This window comes from Homarus americanus, unplaced genomic scaffold, assembly GCF_018991925.1.
Source record: "Homarus americanus isolate GMGI-L3 unplaced genomic scaffold, GMGI_Hamer_2.0 scaffold57830, whole genome shotgun sequence".
NCBI classification, from domain to species: domain Eukaryota; kingdom Metazoa; phylum Arthropoda; class Malacostraca; order Decapoda; family Nephropidae; genus Homarus; species Homarus americanus.
This window is the reverse complement of record NW_024720872.1, coordinates 25043-36009: the sequence shown is the minus strand read 5'-3', so window position 1 is coordinate 36009 and position 10967 is coordinate 25043. Positions and strand designations below refer to the sequence as shown.

Genomic DNA, 10967 nt, shown 5'->3' with positions numbered 1-10967 from the left:
TGACGGTTCTCTTATCTCTGACATGCACAACCGTCGTTATTACATCTTTAACCCACTTTGCTTTCTCAATTTCAAAGCCTTTCCCATGTTGAACAAGTAAAAGGCAGTCTTTTGAGATGAAAATACTCTAATATACATTGCGGCGGAAATGCAATTGAAGAAGCGTTTTAGAATTGTCCAAACTACATGACCAGACCTCTAATTTTACCTTGATTTCGACTGAATATTGAAAGACTTGGGTCTATATTTAGTATTGCAGTGGTCATAGATGGAAGTTCATATTTTTATTTATAGGTTAGACTTTCATATGTCTTGCTTGGAATTTAGTATTTTACCACTTCTGGTGTTATTAGACAATACCAAGATTAGTTTAAACCAGTGATGATCGTACTTTAGTACAGGGCCACTGTGGATACGAGAATGTGTACTTTGAACGATTGGAAAGTAAAAAGCCACACATTAATGTCATCATTTGTCTATTGGGTTATGTTGTGAAAAAGTAATACTAATTTAAGAGGAGTAGAGCTGTATTTCCCGAAGCGTTTAACACCATTAAGTAGAGTATTTGAGAACTATTTATGGGCAAACTTTCAAACAGCAGACGTAGTCGAGATTTTATTATACTCTGGGTTTTGATTTAGTAAAAGCAAGGATTTGGATTATTCCATAAATAGAAAAACTTTATTGGTTACATATACTGGATATTCAATATGTACAAGTTTGACTTTACTTGCACAGAATGTAATGCAATACAGCTCATGACCCACAAATGGGGTAGAAGAAATAACAAAGCAGTTTTTTTGGAGACCAATTTCTTGTAGTTTAACACTAGGAAACTCACTGTAATGCTGTGGGAAGGATCCACTAACCGCGGTAGAACTGGAGTAGGAAAGGAATTGTTGCGATCGAGTTCTCCAGCACCAGGTAAAAATCAAGACAACTTTTGTAGACGCTCCGAATTGTTCTTGTGGCGACACTGCAGCTACCTCGGTCAACTCGTATAGGGTTCATGGTCGTTTGATGAGCGTGTTCTAGAAATAGCAAGAAGATTAATGTTATGTAAGCCTGGTTTAACGCGAAACTTATTTAAAAAGTTTAGTTTAGGTAATATCAAGACTAATAAAATGTCCCTTTTTTTTTTGTCAAGTGAAATTTTAAACAAGAGCTTCCCAATCGCCAACAAATAATTTACAATTTGAAGATACACTTACAGTACAGAAGATGTTGTAGCGTCGTCGCGTGCCAGTGTTCTGTGTTGACGTCCGTCTACCAGGCATTATATACAGGCGGCCCACACTCCCTGACCAATCACAAGCTGTTTTAGGTGAAATTGTAGCCAATGGGAACATTGCCTTGTTATGACGTCAAAGTGACGCCGGCAGGTTTGGTTGTTTGATGACGAGTAAACGATTTAAACTTTATTGTGACACGAAAGTAGTGTAAAACGTGAAAGGAAAATATTATGAAATCGCATTCAGTGCTTTACTTATCTTGGATAGAAATTGTGAATATATTACAACAGCAATATTGGCCTCAGTTTAAGTGTGAGACATTGTTAAGACACATATACATCCAAATAGTACTATTGTAATATTAAAAAAGTCTTAAACTTAAATAGAATAGTCTAAAGAAGTTAATATGAGGAATAAAATAAGATGACAGAGAGAGAAAAACAATGAAGAACAAAGCACCGAGTTAATATTAACCTTTACTTGAAATTGACCATAGAGCAGAAACAGTAAAATTAACAAAAGACAGACATATGTTACAACAATGGAGAAGAAAACGTACACGTTACAAGAAAGTAGAGTAGAGTTGTGAGCAGGGCCGGATTGAAGAGTGGGCAAAGTGGGCAGTTGGCCAGGGGCCTCCACATATTATAATATTGTATTGATTTGGTTGATTTTATTTTCAATCTTTAAAATTCATGTTTATCACGTGATAGAAATTAGGCTAGCTACTCGTTGAAATTGACGACTGGGTGGTTTTCCTATGAACCGTCTATTTTGAATGAATGCTGTGGTGCTAATAATATGATATTTAGAATTGCGGAACTCCCAGATGATTAGGTTCGCTTCACTCGCCACCCCACCCTCTTGGGGTAGTTATAATGAGGGGGGCCTCCACAGGTCTAATAAATCTGGCACTGGTGGTAAGTGGTATTAAGAACCTGGCAGGCCTCTCCATACAGTGTACCTTTAGACTAACATAACTAATATTTAACAATTAACATTGAACTAACATCTTAGCCCCCAAAAAAAATGTGACTACCCTCCCAGCTACACAAGGACCTGGGCTGGCTCACTAACTCCAACAATAATAAAAATAATAATAATAAGCAGCATTATATAAATAGAGCAATATTAATACAAAGGTCTGACGACCCAAGGGAGCAGAACAAAGATAAAACACCAATAAGAAAGATTCTTTCTACTCCTACTGTATTTCAGTTTCACCACTTTTCCCTCAACCCCTAATAATTTTGTTTCACCTCTTAACTAAAGATTTCGTACTCGTACTCGTGCTGTTTGTCCTCTGCGGATGACTATAATATACTCGTCAGTTACATGGACCAGTTTCTAGTTGACATAGCAATGGTTAGAGAGATATTTACTATCACAATTTGATAATGATTTATTGGGTCAGGTCTCAGCTCACACGTACCTTAGAGAGTAAATGTGGTACCTGATAATATAGAGTACATTTATGTCAAGGAATTATTATATAACATTTAGTAGCACGTAAGATGGCATAGTATAGAATGTTACCACGATGTTTTTGTTTTACATTGTTTTAATTAAGTTATAAATATATACTGTACGTAAAGTATTTGACGGTAATGGGAAAACATTACTCGGGGTCTTGACTTTATTAAATTCACCGTTGATAGTTCTCACCAAGGAATGGAGATGTGAGTAACTGATTGTAGGGTATGTTGTTATTTCCATGTTGGAAGGAAACTTTATTGACTACGATACTGCGACCTATGTCTATGGTGCAAATACCCAAGAGCAGTTGATGTGGATAATCCCCTCGTTTGGTTGTGACGGTGTTTACCGGAGAAGAAGTTCGGGGTCCCGGAAAGCAAGAATCTGGCCGTTTTGAGCTCATATATTTTGGCTATATTTCATGAAATGGACTTTGTTGGAGTTTGTTTGAATAATGTTGAAGATGACACCAGAGTTTTTTTTAATGTATCCTTGTACTTTGACGCCAAGGTGAAGAATAAAATGTTGAAAATTTGAAGTTATTCGAATGAGGTGGTTCGGTGAGCAGAGAGCAAATAATTTGACGGTTCGGCGGGAAGGTTGGGGTATTTAAAGGTCGAACCGGCAAGGATGCATCAGTTACAATCCGATCCTTGTGTCTGGTGTTAGAACTCCTTTAGTTTGTGAAGAAGAAAAGAAAAGAAAAGAAAAGTAAAGTGTAGTATATAAAGTAGTGTTTAGACATTTGTTTGTTTGGCTGTTAGTGTTCCGCATTGGAAATGTTTTCTTAAACATTTTGTGTGGTTTTTAATAGAAGTATTTGACTTGTGGCGTGTGAAACGTATTTAAGATTTGTGTCTGTGGTTAACTAGGGAGATTTTGAAGTTGTTATTAATTCAAGTTGTTAGAGTAGAGGATATTTAAATTGAAGACGGTAGTTTAATTGAAATGAAAACCTTTAAGTGTTAAGTGGTTTAAAAAGTTGAAGTGTTAATAGTGTAGTTTGTGAAATTGGCGGAATATGTTGTGTTTTTGCAAGAAATCGTGTTATTTCGTTGGTGAGTGATGGAAAGTGAATTCATGAGCATGTAGATTGTGTAGCAAGTTCATTATTAAAATATTGTCTGTATCTGAAGTTGTTTGGATGCGAAGTTCAATGTAGTTTTAAGTGATGGTGGTGGAATTTTGAAAATGAGTGAGAAGAAAAGAAAGCTGCAGCATTTATGTGTGCCTTGAGCTTGGACTGTTCATAGTGATCGTGGTGGATCTTGAAAATGAGTGAGAAAGAAAAAAGATGCAGCATTTGTGTGCCAAGTAGTAAACCATACGTGTGTGTTTTGATGCGTATAGTAGGAGATTGGAGGTGTTGTGCATATAGTGAAGTGGAAAAGCAAATAAATGTGCCGACAGCGACGTTTTGGTAAACGAGGGGTGAGGGCAGGTAAGTGACTCTTGATGTTTAGTTTGTTTAGCGAGGTAAAGATAGGGATTTGACATGAATAAGAATATTGATATGGGTGAGCCAATTGGTAGCCTGCTTTGAGTGTATGAAAAATAAGCGGCATAAAGCACGAGACCCAGGGTCGGGTCGATGCATCTTTAGCTGACTACATTCCAAAGGTTCGACTTTACTTTTATCCTCTTCGCCACTGATCGGCTTGTTAGCCGCTTGGTCACGTCTCTTTTCGTTTATATTCTTCACGAAAAGGTCGGCTCGCTAGCCGCCTGAGAGATTGGAGCGCCTGAAGTTGCCTAGCTTATACTACAGACGGGCAAGGGGGGACCTAGTTGAGCTTTATAAGCATCTGAGGGGGCACTACTCAGTTAAGTGTCCTTGCTTGGAGCTGGCGGGCGCTCGCCCCACAAGGGGTCACAGCTCAAGATTGAAGAAGCCGGAAAATCGTGAGGGCAAAGTTTTTCGGAGTGAGGGTTGTAAATTGTTGGAACAATGTACCAGAGTGTTGTGACGGCATCGAGTGTGAGCTCTTTGAAGAGAAGACTTGACCAACACTGGAGCGGGTTCAGGTACATTGAGGAGCCGGTGCATGCCCAGTATTTGACAACAGTGCGTGACCGATTGCCCGGGCAGCTAGCGAGCTGACCTTTTGGTGAAGAATATAAAGGAAAAGAGACGTGACCGATCAGTGGCGAAGAGGATAAAAGTAAAGTCGAACGTTTTGAATGTAGTCAGCTAAAGATGCATCTAACTGACCCTGGGTCTCGTGCTCGCAATTTTACTTGTGAATACTTAGGCTGTATGTAAAGGTGATTGTGATTGGTGGATGTGTTTTGGGTTGTATGACTTTTAGGAAAATGATTAAAGGAAAGGTAGAATTTTTTTGTAATAAAATAATCCTTGTTATTTAAAGTCATGGGAAGTTAAGATATGTTGGTATATTTGGTGAAATAGTGAAGAAAATTGTATTAATGAGAGTTTTGTAGTGGGTGTTTTTTTAAGATTTTGTAGTAGTTTATTTTCAGAAAATAGCAACCGCAAGGAAGTCGCAGTGGGCTGCCGCATGAGCGTTAAGTTGGAGCCAACTAGCGTGGGAAAGGTTGATTTTTGCAGAGACGTGACCGGCACAGAGGTAGACCCCGAATTTGGAGTTTAGGTGAATGAAATTGTTGAATGGGTGTTGTGTTTGTGCTGTTATATACTGGAGGCTATATAATGGTACTACACTCTCGGTTGTGTGTGTTTATGGTCGTATTTTGTTGTCGTCTGTTAGTTTTATACGCAGACTAGAGTGTTCTTAATTGTTATTGTGTATGTGCTTTTGTTTAATTAATTTTGACTAGTTTGTTGTAAATTTTGAAGGTTGATGCCTTTTATTGCAGGTGTACGGAAGGCTTATACTGTGGAATAGAGAAGAGAACGTGGTCTAAGTTTGTAGGTGATGGCTAGCGCGTCTACACTTGCGGTGAGGAATTCGTCAATATGGTATTTAAAATGGAAGGTGTAGTTGTGTTTGACTAAAGAGAAGTTGTAGCTGTAATTTGAGAAGTGGTTCATGGCTAATATATTTGTATTGAGAATGAGTGTAAGTTGTATTGGTTAGGTAATAAATGGTTTTTTCAGGTTGTTGTTGTTGTTGGAGGTGGAAGGAGCCGGTATTTTTTTGAGGTAGACTAGGGGAATAGTGAGGGTAAGTGACGTTGAAGTTTGTAAAAGAGTTGTTAAATTTTCAATTGATTTTTGGTCTTGTGCCGTAGAGCAATAGAAATGTTAAAAGTGGACATTAAAATAAATGATTGTGGCTTGAGTTTGGTAATGTTAAGTTTAAAATGTTGAATTTTGTGCCTCGGCTGTAGATTAAAGAAAATGTAAATGAGTTTTGATAAGTTGAGTTTATTATATAGTAGTGAGAAAGATTTGATAAATGGATAACGAATGCCCATTTTTTTTTCAGGTTGGGGTCTGGTGGTGGTTCTCTAGTGCACCCAAAAGTGCCTAGAGATGGGCACGGGGAGACATAAGTGAGGTGTATAAACCTGTGAAAGGGCACTACTTAGTCGAGGAACCGTACCCATAGCTGACTGACGCCCGCCTCACAAGGGGTCACAGCCGAAGTGGGGGTGCCGGCGGTAGAGCGGTACCGCTCTCGCCTCGCAAGCGGGACGTCTCGGGTTCGATTCCCGGGCCGGTGGAAAGTGGGTTGGACACACTTCCTAGACCCCCTGTGTCCCTGTTGACCTAGCAGTAAAGTAGGTACCAGTTGTAAATCGAAAGTTGCGAATTCGTATCTGGGTAAAAGTCGTCGGAGCTAGCCGACAAAATGTTAAAGACTGGAGGGTTGTATGCCCTTGACATAAAATGCTATGATCCTTTAGGCAAGCACAAAGTTGGCATGCTGCCTAGTTGGGCGGTGTAGGCGCTTGTGCCCTTCACCTTGCATGGGAATAAGGGGAGGGGGGATGCCCCTCCCATTCTCCAAAAGTGTGATAATGAGAAATCGAAAAATGTTAGAGTAGAATATAGTGTTGTGTTGACTAACCAAGAGGAAGTATGGTCGCCATCCAGAGGTGGGGGAGAAGTCGATGTTGGAAAGGAGCCAAGTGTTGTAACCAGTCGCCGTGTGCAGCATGTGCTAAAAGGTAATGTATACTGTTAAGTGGTTGAAGGTGGGGTGTGTTTGATATGAAAATGAAGAGGGTCGTGGTTATTGATGTGGTAATTGTTTTGTACAGGAGTTGTTGCAGTCCAGAAGACGTGATTGGTGTGTGATAATCCAGAGGGACATTAATGCTCGACTGAATTTTGGAAATGAGAGGCAGTAAATGTGTAAGTATTGTTTATTGAAGTTGTACGTATACTTTGTTATAATTTGAAGAGTAGAGCATTTGTAACATTGACGTATTGTTTTTTGTTTTCATGTTGGTGGTGGAGGAGCGCGTCGACACTGGATACGGTGATGTGAAATTGTGCAATGTATTATTTGAAAGTTGTAGGTAAAGTTTGTTATAAGAGGCAAGTGATATAGGAGTTTTTTCGGGTAGCAGTACCCAGTGATGTTTAAAGTTGGGAGAAATAAGCATGGTGCATTATGGAGGTTGTGTGAAAGGTTTCTGTTTTTCAGGTGGAGTGGTGGTGGGTAGTGCCGTAACCAGGTTGGACTACTACATGTATGGGGCTGTGCAATGGACTGTGTTGAGGAGAAGAAGCAGCAGTAGCAGCGGCGGCGGCGGTAGCAGCAGTGGCGGCAGTTGTTTAAGATAAGTAGTGTGGTGTGGTGCATCGTGAATTGTTTGTGATAGTTTAGGGTCATAGTGAATTTAGTTGTAAGAAATTGAGTAGAATGTAATTGTTGGAAGACGTGTATAGTGATGTAAATTGTAGGTTAGTTTTGGATTAGTATATGTGGAGAATGGATGTAGCAGGTAATAGAAATGTTGGGACTAGTGTAGAGGCATAATTGGTGAGTGGCGTTGGAGCGGTTTAGGGCGTGAAAGGTTTATGAATTGTTGTGGGGGAACTAATGTGTTGATGTGTTTGTTTTTTTAGGCCGGATTGGAGTGGTAAGCGGCAGTGATGGTGGAAGAGCCAGTGGTTATTCGGCGACGGAGATGGGAGCGAAAGGGTAAGGAGCCGATTGTTTGTGTTAAAGAGGAAGCGTTTGTTTGAATTTGGTTAAGATGAAAGGTGAATTTGTTGTGGGTATGTATTGTAATTGTATAGAAGTTAGTTGGTAGCAGGCTAGTATTGTTGTTACACACTGGAGGCTGTGTAATGATTGGTACTAGCCTTGGTGAATGGTTTGTAGTAGAGTATGTGTATGTTGGTATTTGTAGCGGTTTAAAAGGAAGCAATTTGGTTTTGGTAGATATGTCTAAGAGAGTGTATGCATGAACACTTTTTGGAATGGTGTTTATTATGGATGTTTTTTTTTTCAGTGGAGCGAGTGGTGTAGGGTATGTTCCTCGTGGTAAGAGTAAGGAAGGAGACGACCAAGTATTGTGCATTTACCTCGGCGGTTACGAAGAGGCACGTCGACGACGGAGCCGGGAATAACCGCGGAGGTTGCTCCATACCAAGAGATAGTGTTTTTGTGGGTGAATTATTTGAGCAATGATAGTTTGCCCAGAAGTGTGGCCGTGAAGTGTATATTGTAGGTAGTATAAGAAGAGCACCATGAAGAGTTTCCCGAGTGACGAAGCCGACGGGTGGACTGCATTTGATAGAAAAGGCCATTACGAGTTGACCTCCATTGTTGTGTTTGGTCGGTTTCAGATTGAAGCGACGGGGCGAAGTCGCTGTAAGGAGCCGAGAAGATGATGTCCTGTTAAAGTATAGCCGTCGTCCCTGTGACTGGAGCCGAGAAGAAGGCGTCCTGTGAACGTATAGCCGTCGTCCCATTGACTGGGGTGTATGGAGCCGAGAAGATGGTGTCCAGTGAATGTATAGGTGTCTGTGACTGGAGCTGAGAAGATGTCCCATGAACTTCTAGCCGTTGTCCTTGTGACCGGGGTGTATGGTGTCCAGTGAATGTATAGCTGTCGTCTCTGTGACTGGAGCCGAGAAGATGTCCCGTGAACTTCTAGCCGTCGTCCCTGTGACTGGAGCCGAGAAGATGTCCCGTGAACTTCTAGCCGTCGTCCCTGTGACTGGAGCCGAGAAGATGGTGTACAGTGAATGTATAGCTGTTGTCCCAGAGAAGATGTCCTGTGTTCCAGTGACCGGGGTGTATGGAGCCGAGAGGATGATGTCCTGTGAAGGTATAGGTGTCGTGACTGGAGCCGAGAAGATGTCCTGTGAACCTAATAGCCGTGAGGGGAGAAGATGATGTCCTGTGAACGTATAGCCATTGACCGGGGTGTATGGAGCCGAGAAGCTGGTGTCCAGTGAACTTCTAGCCGTTGTCCTGGGTGTATGGAGCCGAGAAGATGTTCTGTGAATGCATAGGTGTTGTCCCTATGAAGATGATGTACTGTACTGTATTATATTGCTAAGTGTATAGAATATATGTATTTGAGTTGAATTTTGTGTTTTCTTTATTGCCTGATGTGCATTTTGAGTGACACATAAGGTAGAAGATGACGACGACAAGTGATTAGGCACCAGAAGAAGTGGAGCGACATGAGAAGATGAAGGTAATGTGTGAAGAATTGAGATTAGTTAATGTAATATGATTATATGTAAAGTAAAGTAAAGATGTTGAAACGCATCATTGAGATAATATGATTATATGTAAAGTAAAGTAAAGATGTTGAAACGCATCATTGAGATAATATGATTATATGTAAAGTAAAGTAAAGATGTTGAAATGCATCATTGAGTTTAGTTGATGTAATATGATTATATGTAAAGTAAAGTAAAGATGTTGAAATGCATTATTGAGATTAGTTGATTATAAGTAAAGTAGTTGAAATGCATCATTGAGATTAGTTAATGTGTTGAATAATTTGACTTGTAATGCTGTTTTTGTTTCTCCCTTTTCTGACAGGTACACGGGAACACATGTGGTGTTGTTTAGAGTGTTTATTGAGCAACAAAGGTGATTTTTCAACTGAGAGAGAGTAGTTATTCCTCATTGGTTGTGAGTTGGTGTTTTGATGTTTGTTTGCAAACAAAAGCTCGGACATTGTCGATCTATCACACGACTAGTCCATAGACACGATATCTGTGTCGAGAGAGCTTTATGACTAAACCTATTGTCAATATGGTTAAAGTCAGTTTGCAAACAAAACATTAAAAATACTAACTTAAAACTAATTTGGAATAACTACTTTCTTTCAGTTGAAAAATCACCTTTGTTGCTCAATAAACACTCTAAAATAACTTATATAATAAAATACGGGCTGCCAGAACCTATCTTAAAAAGATAGCGAGTTTGAAAAAAATCCCGTTTTCTGTTCAACTTAAGAAAATGGGAAACCATCAAAGAAAATGGGAAATTTCTCTGGCTCGAAAACTACCGTTTTCTATGACATCATGCTTTGCTTCTCCAAATCCAATATGGCTGTATGTTAACTTAGGAAAAATAAAGACATTGATTATATACTTTCTTTTATTATGCTCAAAATATTTCTATGTCCACATACATGAAAAATATAGTCCACAAATAATGAAAAAATTTTTAAGTCCACAACACAACAAAAAAATACTAAGTCCACAACACATGAAAAAAATACTAAGTCCACACAACAAAAAAATACTAAGTCCACACAACAAAAAAATACTAAGTCCACAGAAAAAAATGCCTAAGTCCATTACTAACAAAGTACCTCTAAGTCCACACACAGCAAAAAACAACTAAGTCCACACACCAGAAAAAATGAACATTTCTTCTATGTACAACAACGAAAAATACTAAGAACAAAAATATTAAGTCCACACAACAAAAAAATACTAAGTCCACACAACAAAAAAATACTAAGTCCACACACAACAAAAAAATACTAAGTCCACAACACACAAAAACACTAAGTCCACAAATGAAACTAAGTCCACAACACAGTCCACAAAAAAATACTAAGTCCACACAACAAAAAAATACTAAGTCCACAACACATGAAAAAAATACTAAGTCCACACAACAAAAAAATACTAAGTCCACACAACAAAAAAATACTAAGTCCACAACACACTAAGAAAAAAATACTAAGTCCACACAAACAAAAAAATACTAAGTCCACACAACAACTAAAAAAATACTAAGTCCACAACACATAAAAAACTAAGTACCACAACATGAAAAATTTACTAAGTCCACACAACAAAAAAATACTAAGTCCACACAACAAAAAAATACTAAGTCCACA

General features: G+C 39.1%; 1 long non-coding RNA gene across 1 annotated transcript; it reads right to left on the bottom strand.

Moving 5' to 3' along the window:
- Positions 1–653: 653 nt before the first annotated feature.
- Positions 654–1268, bottom strand: LOC121861280. Its single transcript, XR_006087999.1, has 2 exons — positions 1212–1268; positions 654–1031 (listed from the first exon to the last, which is right to left on the bottom strand). It is a non-coding gene; the product is annotated as an uncharacterized LOC121861280 (long non-coding RNA).
- Between the last annotated feature and the right edge of the window lie 9699 nt (positions 1269–10967).